This window comes from Opisthocomus hoazin, chromosome 9, assembly GCF_030867145.1.
Source record: "Opisthocomus hoazin isolate bOpiHoa1 chromosome 9, bOpiHoa1.hap1, whole genome shotgun sequence".
NCBI classification, from domain to species: Eukaryota; Metazoa; Chordata; class Aves; order Opisthocomiformes; family Opisthocomidae; genus Opisthocomus; species Opisthocomus hoazin.
In genome coordinates this window covers 7,162,922-7,178,544 of record NC_134422.1, presented here as the reverse complement: position 1 = coordinate 7,178,544, position 15,623 = coordinate 7,162,922, and the positions used below count along the sequence as shown (strand labels likewise).

The 15,623-nt window shown below is 44.1% G+C and overlaps 1 long non-coding RNA gene across 1 annotated transcript in view; it reads right to left on the bottom strand.

Moving 5' to 3' along the window:
* Positions 1-11,468: 11,468 nt before the first annotated feature.
* LOC142362380 (uncharacterized) overlaps positions 11,469-15,623 on the bottom strand; it is a 139,231-nt gene continuing 135,076 nt past the window's right edge. The window contains exon 5 of the long non-coding RNA XR_012765018.1: positions 11,469-11,643. This is a non-coding gene — a long non-coding RNA (uncharacterized LOC142362380). The remainder of the gene's footprint in view (positions 11,644-15,623) is intronic.

The window sequence follows — 15,623 nt, the reverse complement described above, 5'->3', positions numbered from 1 at the left end:
AAATACAGCAAACTCTACTCTGCATACGCAGCTGCTTGCGTTCAGGGGCTGGGAGAAAACGGAATCAGAAGAGCACCCTTAAGGGATAAATTATTTTTAATTTTAAATTTGTAATGCACATATTTCCAAGAAGTAAGTACTGTAACTATTATTTAGTAGGAAATGAGTGTGGGGAAGCACAATTTTATGCTCATTTGACCATAAAAACCAAAGGAATTTTTGTAACTCTCTCAAACAACTTCCTAGCAGCCTGAAGAGCCACATTTTGGTGTGACAGTTGCCCTTAACTGTGCAGTGAGGTACTGCTGTTCCAGAGCATGTTTGAGAAGTCCAGCCTGGACTGAGATTTAGATGGCAATTTTGAGCTTACTTGTGTGCTTTCCGCACAGATTTAATTGTTTTCCCCTCAAAAACTGTGCCTTATCTCAATGAGCAGGAATTTATTCCAGAAGCACATCTCCAGATCAGCCCAACGGGATGGGTATTCCTCACTCGTGCCCCCAGAAAGTGAATTTATAGGCTTTATAGGGAGGTTCACCAAGAGCACTGGTCTTAAACCAGCATAACACTTGATTGAAACAAGCTGGGTGTCAGGCTACCTGTATTAAAAATATACCAGAAATGATCCTGCAAGTTTTTCATGCATGGGTACCCCTTTCTGGCTAAATACATGTTTCAGATATGAAGGGTAAAACTTTTACAGAAATGTGACTCTGGGTAAATACAATCCTTAACATCGCATCTATACGTTCATCGGAGATGGTTCTGAACAGTGCTTGGTTTCAGACTGGGAGACATCCCTTTTTCTTTTCATTTTTCTGGCACATAAAACTGGAATACACAGATTACATTACTGGTACAGGAGAAAAAAGCTGGAGGGAGGTAGGGAGGAGGAGGAGGACAAACTCTGCTTTGAAACAGCAGGCAAATGCCCGGGCCTGCATCCCTCTGATAAGTAAGCATGAGTTCGTGGCTCTGATGCTGCGTCAGGTGATTATTTCCCCAGGTAATTCTGGCTGGATGTTTGCTGTGCAGGGAAGGGAACGGCCCGACGTCCGCGGATGAGGCATGGCTTCGGAGCGACGCCATGCGGGGCGGCTGGGGGAGAGCAAAGGTGGGGGAGTAAAAGTCTGACCCCCCCCAGAGGAGCCCGGTCTTGATGTATATATCCCTTCCACATCAAACACATCTGCCTGAGCTGCTTCAGGGCTGTTACTTTAAATCATATGTAGAAAAATATTCTCACTGCTCTGTTAATTACAACAGCAAATGGAACAAACGCACTTACAGCTCAGTTGCTGTCGCCATTTCCACATCAGTGTAATTCATGCTTGCAGCCCATGATAGGATTTTTTAATGTCATTACACAGTAGGGCAAAGTCTTCATTTTTAATAAAAATACAAATGTTAAAATGAAATGGATTAATATCTAATTTTACATCTTCATTTACATGATGTGCAAAATTATCTTAAATATTTGTCATGGATGGAGTGGCTTTCCACCAATTTAGGCTTTTTTTCGTACTGGAGAAAGATAGCATAAATTGTAGCATAAATCATTGCCTTGTAGAGTACCAGAAGGCGCATATAAAAACCCATATCTTTACTGCACATATTTCCCATTAACCATAATCTATTAGTAATTGAAGTTCATTACAAATTCTTGTAGACTTTATTGCTATCATGCTGCATGACATAGTGAACCTGGCTTGCATAACAAGAAGTCCTTGCTGGGAAATATCCTATTAACAATGACAGTGCATTTGTCATTGCGATAATAAATCCAAAGCTGCCTGTAGATTATAAATTATTGCGGCGCCATTTCCACTGTTGTAGTTTAAAAGTTTTGTCAGCACTTCCATTTTAAACCCCTGCTTTACAGGCAGTTATAACTTGACCATAAAAACCTGCAGTGAGCTGAATCTCAGCTTACAAGGTCTCAGTCCGAGAGCATGTTTTTTCCCGCAGCAGTGAGGTTCATATTTCATCCACATGAAAATCTTAGAAGCAGAAGCTGTGTTTATGGCAGATTTTTTCTTCTGCATTTGCATAGCTTCTAATTGGAAAACCCAGGCCATTTGACAAGTGATTTGTCCATAATCTTACTGAAGATTTTTGGTAGAATTATAAAAAAACATCAAGGCAAAAAGATGGGAGCAGGGCTGAGCTGAGCATTTGCTGGTTTAGCAGCTGAAAACTCCTCAATCCTTATCTCCAGGTGCCACGCATTGTGAGGAGGCATTGGGCAAACCCCGCTTCTCTTCAAAGGAGAAACTGAAAATCAGTGACGATACCCATAAGTTTTGCAAAGGTGTTTTGAGGATTAATTACTAACACTGAAATTCTGGCATCCACTCAAGTCATCCTTCATCACATCTATGTAATTCTTTCAGCTCTATATAGGTTTTAAGTGTTATTAAAAGAAAATTGCCATAGAGTTGAACTTTAAGTGTTAATTATGACTTGAGTTATAAATGACATCAGGTCAAATCTTTCACAATTTAACTCCATAATTTACTTCAGCTCTCTACACCAGGGGATATCTATCTAGCTGAATGCATCTGTCGATCATATTTCTCAAGTGTCAATAGCAATGCATTGAATTAGCTGGACGTAACCATTATGCCTCAGCTCCTCCTAATAGTGTAGGATGAAGCCTTCACCTCCCTGAAATCACCGGGAAAACTTTCACTCCTACCAGCAAGGCCAAGTTTTCACATCAGCCTGCAATACATGTTCTGTCTCCAAGTACTGCTCGTGTTTTCATGGGGCGGCTAACAGATTTTGCAATAAATATAATAATCGTCTTTTGAAATTAGTAGTGTCTTCCATCCCAAAATGCCCCAAATTGCTTTAAAATCTTGATATGCAAAGCCACTTCCCTTACTGCTGAGGTGCAGTCATCTCCTGGGTAAAATTCAGTGGCTGTTGGATGGTTCTCGGCACCATTTCACAGCATTTATGGCAGGATTGAGGAGGCGGAGGTGGCTGTTGGCAGTCAAAGTGGCAATGCCAAGGAGCAGAAATCAATTACCCTGGGCTGGCACTGAGCTGGGGCCCGGGCACTAATATGTCTCCTCTGGCCAAAATTGCCATCAGCTCACTGCTTTCCCTCTTCCTTGGCAGTGGAGTGGTGGGACATGGGGCTGGGACACAGGGCTGGCCCAGGATGAAGCCTGGTGCCCACCATCCCCCCAGCACATTCAACTGCTGGTGGTGGGACCATGGGGCTCTGCCATCAATGGGCTTGACACCAGCTTTTGTGCTGCAGTTCTATCTGCTTGTCTTGGTGTTCCTTCACTCTAGTGGCAATGGGGAGCTCTCCTACAACTCTCAAAGTCAGCCATCATTAGCTTGTACCTCCCAACAACTCACACTCAGATTTTCCCAATTTCCTTGCACATCAAGAGGCGCTGCACTGCCAGCCGTTGCTGCCCAGCAGAGTTCATACAGAAGTCACAGGTGGTTTTGATGGGTTCAAGGGAAAAGATATCATCATGACTATGGATGGTACCTAACAGAGATGCATGAATGCATGGGTGCAACACAGTACTACTATGATTCAGGATGGTGCTTTTTTTTTTCCGCAGTGGTGAACTGCTCTAAATAAGCACAGGAAAAAAATTATTACATCATGTTGAACATTTCTTGCTCAGTTTTGTGTCTCCTACCTGTATGATCAAGGCTCTAGCCAAAAAACGCATGAACACAGGAATAATCAAACAAATGACTCTTTTAAATCCCTAAACCACATCATAGTTTCCCACTCAGAATACAAGGACCTAGTATCTTTGAGACTCTTCATGCTATAAATGCATTTTGGTATTTTTGTACCTCTGATTTTGCAGAGGTGGCAATGAGGTATTGTTTATTTTGGTGAGGGTAAACGGGCTATTTGCCAGCAGATGTAATTTCTTTGTTTTCTTAAAAAAAAACGAAATGACATTTGGAAGCTGTTTCAAGGATCTGGTATGTTACAATGGATCCTGGCGGAGATGAATTAGTGGCCACAGTATAGGTGATCTTGCCGAAAATGAATAGCAATGCAATTTATCATACGCTTCTGTAATTTATCTCACAACCGTATATTAGATTAGATAAAGACAGAAAGACATGTGAATTGGATGGACTGGAGTAATACTGAAAACTTACACCTGCTTTTATTGAGGCTGACAGGAAGATTTCTGTCGCCTGCATTGCAATCAGAATTTGGCTTCACATTTTTAATTTGCTTTGAAGTATGATCTTGTCCAGCACCGAGAAAAAAGCTAACTCAACATTAAAGAGTTTGTTGATTGTGTCTGCTGTTTCATATTCAATACAATTTGTTCCATCATATATTTCATGTTCAACCACTTAAAAACTGTAAATATAAAAAACACTTAGACGCTTAAAAATAACAGTAATAAGCAGATGTGAAACCACTGCAAACACTCACCATGTGCTACACCGTTTTTAAAGTAACAAACTAACAGTTTATTTCGTCCCCTTCCAACAAACTCCATACTTCAAAATCCACTTTTCATACACAATCGGTCTGTCTGTAAGACAAACAGTCTGCAGCTCGGAGTGTTTACCTACACACAGCAAAAAGATGTGCTACACTGCCTTCAAATTCGGTAATATCACCAGCTACCTTCTTCAGGCTCGTTGCGAACTGGTGATTGATATCTGTTCTTTTCCATTGCGTTCCTCCCATATCTCTTTGTCCTGCTGCTATAATCGATCACAGATTTTTCCATCAGGCTTCATGTCAGATTAGGATAGTGAACATGACTTGCTTAGAACAAACTGCTTCAAAGCACACCGAGGCAAGCTCAGGAGTCGAGCTGCTCTAAAAATGACTGTTTTGGGCACGTCCATGAACACAGTGCAACGGCAGGAAGTCAGAAATATGGTTTGATGGTGAGGGTTTGGGACTGCTCCTCCCTACAAAGCCTGTCACAATCAAATCTGCCACTGTGGGGCTGATATTTTATGTGAGAAGTGCCTGGCTCATCATGTTCCTGATTCAGGAAGAAATTTCTGTTTAGCAGTCAATGGATGTATCTGGCAGGATTTGAACACATATTCTGCCTGCGATTCGAGTTGCAAAGTCACACTTAGCTTTTGTGTTTGGTGCTTTATGTGTGCTATCAAGAACTGAAAGGAATGAAAGCCCAACAAGCTTTCTGCTCTGCATAGAAATATATTTTAAAGATTCACAGTGACTAGTCTTCCTAGGAGAACTAAACTATCAATTCCTTACTTTAAAAGCTCTTTGGGGGATTATTGCTCGTTTTTATAGTGCCTAGCACAATTGAGTCCTCATCTTGGTTGGTGGTTTTTAGGTGCATCTGTTCTACAAATAACACATGCCTTTTTTTGTAACGTGGAGAACAGAGCTTTGTTTATGGAAGAGGACTGTAAGGATTTAATCAAAATTTGGATCAGTGATTGCAGATGAGTTTGCTGACAGTAATTGCCTCCCCTGTGGCTGCTGTTGCTCAGATCTACAAACCCCAAAGAAAGAGGTGGCTCTTCCCATGGCAGCTGGGTGACCTCTGGGATTCCTCCTGAAATAGGAGTGGATGTTAAACCTTTACACGGGTTCCAGAGAAGACAACATCATAGTGGACAGAAGTGTTTTGAGGAGGAACATCCAGTGTCCGGTTTAGAAGGTTCCTGAGCTGAACTGGGTGGAAAAAAATTGAGGACAACTATCATATGTGTTGCCTTTTCTATAAAATATGTATAGGATCCTCTCCCATAGGTCCCCACTTGTAACCACAGCTGGAGAAACACTAAGTAAACAATCATGATAGTCCAACCATTCAGAGCTTAATGTAGCGCAGGGTGAAATGACGATCAGTGGAGATACTGTATGAGACATCGCAGCACAGAAGTATTGTTACCCATTTTACACAATAAATCTTCTCTTCCTAAATCTCATTCTTTTTTCCTAATAATGACTCACATCCAAGCCCAAGGCAAGCATTAGGCTGTTGAGACCAGTGCTTGTGCAGCCCACAGGAGCATGAACCCTGATGTCCTGCATTTAATCCCAGCGAAGACATAGGCAGTGGTATATTAGTGTGATACTTCTAAGCTAATTCTGAGTAAAAGGCTTTTTGCTCTATGTGTGTATAAAACAGGTTCTCTTAGGTTTTGTGGTGTGAGGGTGGATACTACGGCTGCCAGAAATGACAGCTTTCTGGAAAACAAAACCCAAGAAATCTTGAGAGTCAGCAGTCACAGAATATTTCCATCAGAAGCTATTACTGGGATTGGGATCTTCCCTGAAATGAGTCAAGTGAACTGCTGCTCAGACGGATGTACTGCCAGGGTAGAAGGCAAACTGTGAAAGAAATGCTCAAGTACCTACGGGCTGCCGCAATGCTGCGTGGCTGGCAGCAGGTAATGCTATGGGAGGATAAAAAAAACACAATTAAAAAAAGCCAAAATAACTAAAAGATTGTACTTTGCCAAAGGCAAAGTCTTTGCAGCACAAACTTTGTGGTAGTACTCGTTCCTACAGTTCTGGTCCTGGCTACTCCTCCTCTCAGCTTGCCGAGGCATTGAGGCTGTGCCTGAAGACAGCCCTTTGCTCGAAGGCAGAACCTGGGGTCTGCTGGAAGGCAAAGGACCATGGTCATAGAAATTTGGGGTTTCTTACCTCGCAGGTGAACCTCAGGCCACCTGGCCAAACAGTTGATTTAAACCTCGGGTAGCTAACCCACACGGCAGGAAAGGTTAATCCAGATTACTGAGGGAAACCTCATTCCGGCTTGATTTACAGAGGGGTTACAACTGCCCTGTAACCAAGAGAGGGGCACAGATGCCATGGCCTCCTGTCCAGCTAGCTTACTGATGGGTAAGGTCATTCATCACACATTGCTTTAGACTCCCAGGCCAATATGTATAAAAGCCGGTCTCACAACAAGCGCAGCCTTTTCGACTCCCATCTGCCCACAGCAGCCCTTCCAACACTGCTAATTGCATCCCTGCACAGTACTATATTGACTACAACTCGCCTCAAAGCTGCGGCTGTACTGATGTGTCCCGAGGGTGGATTGTGTCAACGAAGAAAAAGAGGCACTGTCTTTGTTTAAGAGCCTGTTTCAAAGCCCAGAAGTTACAAGCTCGACCTCTGGACAACCACACTTCTATTTGGAAGGTAGTGTTGCTCCAAGACTGCCTTATTTGTTTCAATTTGTTTGCTGTAATTCAGTTTCTCATGTATATGTGGCTGCATGCTTGCATTAGCAATGCATGGAAGGGCTCTGTTTCTTTTGCAGTCAGAAAAGAAAGGTAAAAAGTAAGCACACTGAGAAGACAAGAGACGAGCTAGAGAGGGACCCCAAGAGAAGCCGAGCCGGTGGTGTGCCCAGGCTGCGGTGCAGGGGACGCTGAGATCTCCAGCTCTTCCCAGAAGATGCATGACCTGGGGAAGTGGCAGTCCTGGGGAAGGGTTTACTCTCAGCTGTTACGAAAAGCAATTAAAACAACCTTAAAATAGGAAGGTCTCTTCCCCTTTTTTTCCGAGCACACTTCTGCACTCCCGAGGCTCTCGCTGACCTAGATAGAGGTAGAGGGACATGTCTGGCTTAACGCACAGGTGAGGGTTACTCCGGTTATTAATCGGGGAGCTGGCCGGTGACAGCAGTCAGCAGCCCAGCCCTTGGAGGAGCCCAGGGGCTCGGGCTGTAGCTCCCAGCAGCAAGGTGCCCTGGTCATTCTGGTCATTAGGCATCTTCACACCCAGGCGATTTATAAACCTTCTGCTGGAACTGGGGGAGTCAGGCAGAATGGGACGACTGGTGCTGCCTTCCAGAGAGGGCAGGGGAGCCGAGGTGCAGCCTCACCTCTCGGTGTATCTACTCCACTTGTGAGAAACCTCCTCCTTGTGCTCTCCATGTGATCTGGAGGAGGTCTGTGAGCCAAATCCTCCCACAGCCATGTCTTCACTGCTGACGCAGACTACTTGCATGAAACACAGTGGTGCTCAGGGAACATGTACTGGGGACACGCAGCGCTGGTCCCACCAGTGGCTACATGCCAAACAGACTGATTTTAAGTTACTTTATTGGAAGAAACAGGTAATTCTAGCTTTAGATACAAGATCTCAATTGTCTAATGCTTTTCAGTCATAAACCTCATGCCTCTCTGGAGCTCTAGCTGTGCATGCTCACCTGCAAGCAGAGAAAATAGATGTGGTGTCCTTGTGAGGATCTGAAGAGGGCTTGAGCTGGAGCTTGTCACTGTTGTGGTCTTAACCTGAATAACAGGTAAATGAACAAGCAAGGAGAGTGCATAGGAAGGAAGGGGGGAGAGGGCTAAGACATCTGGCCAATACCATGTAGTGATGCACACCCAAATCCTTATCCCTACTCCAAATAATGGGCAAAACCACCAAAGGCAAAAGCAGTTGGGTATGATGAGGTGGCTGCGATTCATGTGAAAAATAGGAGCTTTTGCCCGCCAAGTGACACACCACTGCTGAAGGCTTCGTGGGCTCACAGCCACAGGGAATTTTGGGGAATGGGCTGGAGCAGGAGATGGGTGCGATGGACTTTCAAAAAACATTTTAGGATGCCTGCAAAGGAAATTCAGTGAGCGGTCATCTTAAAAAAAATCTGATTGTACCAACAGTGTTAACTTAAATGGAGTAGGGCATAGGAAATTGTGTAATGGAGTTTATAATTATGATTTCTTTTGCTTTCCTAAAAATTACTAAATATCATGATGTGATGAAACAGCTCAAGCCTACGAAATACTTCAGATTTTATTTTTATACTCATTGTGGCCCTTGGCTAATTTACAGCTAGTGAAATAATAAACAAAGCCAATCTTATCATTTACATCTGATACTATAAAAGTGGTAATTTTTAGAAGGTTACCCAGGATCAGTGCGAAGCTTTGACTTCTGTCATAAGCATATTTCAGCCAAGCTTCGGAAAGGTTTCTTCCCTGAAACACGCATTTTGTTAAAAGTTGTTTAGTGCCCATAACCATTTTGCTGATCTTCTCAGAATACCTTCTCCTCACAGGCCAGAGCTAACCTGTGCATATGAAATGAGTTCAGCTTAATGTTGTGTTAAAAGAGTTTGGTCTCTAGAGCAGTTGCTCTTCTTAATAACATGTAATCATACGCCATCTATTTAGTTTTCATTTAACTTGCCCCATACAAGTAATGAATCCAGTTTAATTAAATGTTCTCTCAAACAGCGAAATGACACTGGTTTGTATTTTAAAAAATCTATATGCCACAGGGCACCCTCAAGACACAGACTCCTAATAAAGAGGATGTAAGACGTACAGCTAATAATACAGAGCAAGTTTGACATTTGCAGGGTAATTTAGTGAACCAAGCGCTTCCTTACAGGCTTCATGTGGGAGCACAGCGGCTGCAGTACCATTTAATAGAAGATGAAGAGCCGTGTTTGTAATAATGCTAATAAACAACTAATCTGAAGATTAGGCTAGCATGTGGCAAAGGGATGTTTTGCATGTATAATAAATGCTGCTCAGCGGCAGGATGAAGGCTGTCAGCTGATGCTGAAATCCCGGCACAGCATTAATCGGCAGCCTGGGGTGGCCGGGCAAGGTTCGGTCTTCTGCGCCCCACGAGTGCCCAGGCTGCACGCTGAGGGGCAAGGAGTGGAAACACGCACGTTACACTAAGGGATGGTGACGGGGTGTAGGAAACGGGCACTGCAGGTACTCCTTAGAGAGATTAAGATAGCCCCGAGTTCCCAACAACCAGGCTTTAAGTTCAGCAGATGCTTAATGGGTGAAGACAGGCATTGACCAAGCATCCCCTTTTAGTATTACTTTTCTCTGATAATTTAAATCTGGTCTAACCCTGGCCAGTAAGTAACTTCACTCTCCTGTTTTCAAGGGCAGCATAAGGTAGAAGAGGAAAATGAGGCAGAAACGAGTGGTAAATGTTCATTCTTCTCCTTTAGAAGAATCAAGACCTTTAATGAAGTAAGTATTAGGGCAATGAAGAAATAAACACTGAAAGCATCCCTCTCATTACTAAAATGAAAGTGTTTGCTAATATATGCTGTGCACCTGGAAATGCCTGTTCAAGTAATTACAAAATGGAAAAACACCAGGGAAACAGGCAAGCATGAAGACAATAGCCATTAGAAACAATATTAAATTAAGTACGCCTTGTGAGATCTACAAATTCACTGATTAAATTGCGCATTACAAACCCTGCTTTGACTTCACTTAGCTGGAGTCCTGGGGCGAACCTGCAAAATTTGAAAACAGCCTCTTGATTTGTATTGAGCTGCAATCAGAGGTGTTCCTAACTTTGCTTAGTCCTGGGATTTTTAAAAGAAAGACACAAAAAAGAACCTTTTTTTTTTTTTCTTCAGATTCCATGCGGTGTTAAGCTTGGCAAATGGCCTAAAGCCCGTCCAAACCAGCCGGCACCTTCCCATTGACCGCAGAGCCCTTGAGCAGGCCCCCACGAGCATTTGGGCGAATTTGGCCGCAGCCAGGATGAGGAGCCCTGTGTCTCCCCAGGGAGCCCCTTCCCACCCAGCCATAGGGCAGGATGGCTTCTTTCCCTGTATTTTGGCTACGGTGCCTTTCACCATGGGGCAGAGCCTGCGGGCTGGGGGATTACTCTTCCCTCCCCATGATTCCTGCCCCTTGGATACTCCTGCCCCAGGGACAGCTCATGGGGCAGTAACCCTGAGCTCTCTCTGTTAAGGTGCTCGCAACCATATGGATGTTGCTGTGTCTGTGCAACGAAATGGTAGAATAGAGCCCATGATACAACCTTACTGGTGACATAACTGTATCCTTCTGCTGAGACATGAGAAATGAGTGAGGACAGGGTTATTAATACATTTATTGGAGTGCAGCGTTGTTTATAACCGTTTTCCTATCATTGATGAGATTTCCAGGGCTAATGGAAACTCTCCTACTTTCTCCTGTTATCTGAGAGATCTCCTAAAATTGATTGTGGAAGCCAGCAACCACTTCCAATTGATTTTGTGTCATTAAACATTAAAACACTGCATGCAGCTTCCACAGAGTTCTTTCTGTTGGGAAGCGGGTTATTGCACGCCAAAGATCCCAGGTTGCTGCCAAAACCATGGATTGGCTGGGAGGGGTGTAAAATTGTTAGAAAACTCTTTTCTAGCTAAGGCTTCTTTGTAAGAGCACACACACATAACCTGTGCTCCTTCCTCTTCCAAAACCTGGGAGAAGGCAGCGTTATTCAATTTTTCAGCTTTCGGCTTTATTTAGTGGGAAGAGCTGAATGGAGATCACTTGTTTCTGCTTCTATCCACTCAGTCCCTCTGTGCTTTTCTCTAGGCAATGAGCTGCTCCTGCTTTGTTTGCTCTTAGGGAGCCTCCTAATATCCTTCCTCCCCTCATTCCCTCATGGATTTCCAGTGAGCCAGGAGAAAATAGGACCTTTGAGAGGTCTTTACTCCCAGGAAAGCAGAAGGTGTGGGCTCCTTTCCTGTTTCTCAGCTCGTTCCCTCCATATGAACAATCTGGAGCCAATCTTCATGGTGCAGACGGAAATTCCCATTTTAGCTGTTGACGGGCAGTGGGGAAGCAGTGAGCTCCTATGCTGTTGCAGTCTGCAGGGCTCGTACCTGATGCTGATCCCAGTGAGGGCTCTCCGGAGACCTGTTTTGGGAATACATATATGTATATGAGGCCTTTCAAAAAACCCAGGAAAGTCTGTGGGAACTGAATTCAGGATGACTCCATCCCTGTCCTACTAAAATAACAGACCTCTGTGATCTGAAGCTGTCAGGATACCAGGAGAAAAACAGAGTCACGAGATCCTTTCCCCTGCACAAACCCACTGAGGGCCCCGTAGACCTCTCCAACCCCGCTGTGAGTCACATTTACCTTAGCTGTACCAAAAAACTAGAGCACTGCTGGACTGCTGAGGGGATAACGGCCAGATGACAAATGGTAGGACCAGCCACCTTGAACGGCGTAGAGTGTCAACTGCCTTGCTCAGATGTCCTGTACACAAATGCAAAAGCACTCTGACTGAGGGACAAAGCCTCCTGCTCCTGCAGGGAGCACATTCAAGAGGACAGCTTTTGTGCACCGTTTCAGACTTTGCAATTAAGACCAGAATAGCCCATAATGTGACACACAACATATTAAACACCTTCTGTGTTTTAGAAAGCGCAAACTAGGTGTTGCAAATGGAGGCTCACGTGGCCCAGCTGCCTCAGGCCATAGGGTCACTCTGCTCCTCGCTGTGCCACTGTACGTTTGGAAATGCAGCAGGATGGTGGTCGGGACGCCAGCGTGGGCAGGGAACAGCAGCACATGCAAGGGTGAAAACGATGCTGGTCGGAAAAGGGCTGCTCAACGTGCTTTCTCTGTCAGCCTTTGTAGATTTGGTTCAGCTACTCAATTTGTGATACGCAGAGCAGCCAAAATAACTCTATGCAAAATAAACAGCTGAGAGGAGATGAAAATAGAGCTAATAATACAGTCATTAGGAAGAGAGCCAAAGCACAAATTGCAGTGTCTAGTGTGAAAGGAGAAGTCAGAGAAGGGAAATGACTGTGTGTACCCTACACTGCACAGGGGACACAAATATGGCCCCAAAGAGCAGCTGTCTGCAGCAAAGGCACAGCAAGAGGCTGCGTGGCCAGACCTGTTGGCTTGGCCCTGGAAATCATCCCAGCATGATGGTGCTTGTGTACTGGGTATGTTGTTGATAGCCCTGCCTGGTGGGCAACAACTCGGCAGGGTATAGCAGCAGACAGGGCAGGAGCATCTCACACCATAGATTGGTGTCACCTGGGAAGATGGGAGCACCACCCCCTACTTACAGATGTGCAAGAAACATCTGCGAGAGGGTCATCTGCTGGCACCAAGATGGGTCATCATTAAGAAAGTCACAGTCAGATGTTTCAAACCAGCAAACTGACAGCCCAGGAGGGTCAGCAGTGGTGATGGAAAACCATTTCCAGTCCTTGATGCGCACCAATAACTGCAGCGTAGGGCGTGTGGCTGCCTCATCCTGTCCTGCCCAGGCTACAGTCCTGCAAGCGGAGCTTAACCTTGGTGCATTTCATAAGGCAGGTAGGGTACAATACCTGAAGTGGTTAACAGTAGTGGAAAAGTCAGGGATATTTTACTGTCATTTGCTTAATAGCCAGTGTCTCCGAACCATGTGAGGTCAGACAGTGCATTTCTTTTTACCCTCAGGTGGAAGCTAACGATAATGCAGCTTCTCAACTTGCCATTCATGGCACTTGTTTAAAGTTGCTCGAAGAGGCCGTGCAACTGCACATCCTTGAACAGAAAAGTGGAAGTGCCTTTTTGTGCAGAGTGCTCTTGAGTTTAGACCTACTTCCAAGTTGAAACGGGAGGAAAGTTCTTCCAGAGAGCAAATAGAGGGCAAGTAAATATATCCTTGTTTATATAATAGCCTTCTGCCCAAGATGATCAAGGTTATTCTCCTGTATATGAGTATTTCTGCTATGCAAATGACGCCGTGAAAAGCCAGAGTTGAAGACTCACGAGTATCAATAAAAATGCTGTAGAGCAAACAAGGCAAGCCCACACTTCAGAAGTATTGACTGGAATGATTTTGCCCCGCTCCTCTTGCTGTCAGCTTTCTCCGGTGGTTTCCCTCCAGTCTGTTGCATTCTTAAAATGGAAAAAAAAATATATATATCCTGATTTCTTAATCACATCTTATAGAATGATTGTGATTTCCCTAAATATCTCCCTGTGCCCCTAGGGAAATATAGTCTAGGCCAATTTCTGGCATCTGTCTTTCCTAATCCCCCATGTACACCAAGGCGGAGGGTTTATTTAGTGGTATGGGAATGTCCACCTCTTCAACGATTTTTGCCTGTTTTGTTCTTTCATTGCTGGAGGAAGAATGTTAGAAGATTTTTGTTTTTCTTTTAAGTAACACCGTGAACCTAAAAAATCAAACTTTTTGCTGAACAATTTTTATTTACAAGTAACACCTAAAAGTGCAGTAACAGGGAGGAATATGAATATTCACACCCCCTTGATTTTCTGTCTCCCTTGAAGTTGTCAGAATTTCAACGTGTACAGTGACTTTTCCTATTTAGCTGAGGCATTCAGACGGCCTCTGCCAGAAGTTTTTTAGCTCTCACAAAAGTTCAGGCTAGAGAAGTAATTTTCTCTCTATAATACAGGTGGGGGACCAAGATGCAGAGACTTGAACCAGACTTAACAAATCATTATGGTGTTTAAACTGAGAGTAAAATCTAAAGGGCAGTTTCAGGAGCTCTCATTGTGTGAAACCAAGAGGAGCTAGTAACTGGTCTTTTGTTTTTCAGTACCTGAATGTCTTCAAACTCTGTCCCTCACTGATGTGCCTGGCTTCAGCCATGATGCCTGTGCAAGTTGAACCTGCACTCCCAGCTCTGGCCTGAAGTGCTGACTGAGCTCACGTCCAAACATGATACAAATTTAGTCAAATATAAACAATTCCAGAAAAGCACACAATGGTAATGAGGTTAATTAAATAGACTTTGCGAGGATGGTACCGTGTGTCATGGTGATTGCCCGTGCAGGTCCATCTTTGCCGAGGTGATGAAAGTGGCTCTCCCGAACATGCGCTCCGGATGAGCTGAATCAAGGAAGAAAGATTTCCCTCTTTCCTCTTTGCTCCTTGCACAATGCAAAGCAGAAGATACCTATGCCAAGCCATTTCATTTCTTCCAGCTTTATTGCCAGCCTTCGGGCTGCCTCATTCTGGACCTGCTGCAATCCAATCTGCTCTTGCTAATACTTCTAATACAATATTTATAACAGCCCAGGTTGAACCAAAGGCTACTTGCACTGACAGATGCTACAAGCTGTATCTCCGCTTTCCATTTTATTGTTTGGTAGCTTCTGGCAAAGGGGGAGAGGATCTGGTGATGAAATGCTCCTTCTCTGCTTTAAACACACAGGAACATTTTGCTGCGCTGCCGATTATTCATGGGGGAGTAATCAAGTGGTTGCCGGTTGGTTATCGATGTTTATGGAAAAGCAGGATATGGGATTGCAGTGGATGAGATACGTTTCTGATTTAATTATCAAGCTGCAAATGCCTATCAGCTTTCACACTTGTGGTTTTGGGGATGTGCACATGGGCAAATCAGCTGCAACACTGTGGACAGAGGGATCTTATTCTGTAACAGGGGTGTAAAGTCATTTCTCCGTAACTAAAGATAATGAGTTCTGCAGGACTATAAATAGGCATGGAGCTGCTTTGCAGATAAAGCATCTCTTGCTACTTTGCTACAGCAGAGCACCGGGGAAAATCCTGCAGGGAACAATCTCCTCCTGGCAGATGGTTGGACCAGGAGACCTGCTTGACATTTTCCATGTCTAGTTTTCATGATTTATACAACATCACCCCTTGGAAAAGCAATTCGGAAAGGACATTACGATTCTATGATAATCCACTGTACTTGAAAGAGAAAAAAAAAAGCCAATATAAATATGTGTATCCTCTAGGGTTGGAGGTAACCAACTTCTGCAACTCAAGTCCTATTCGAGTTTTTCAACTTTCTTGGCTAGAAACACACGGAGGTTTTATTAGATGGGTGATTAAGCAAAGTTCCATGGGAATAATAGCAATTCTGGGGGAAAGTTGAGAATGA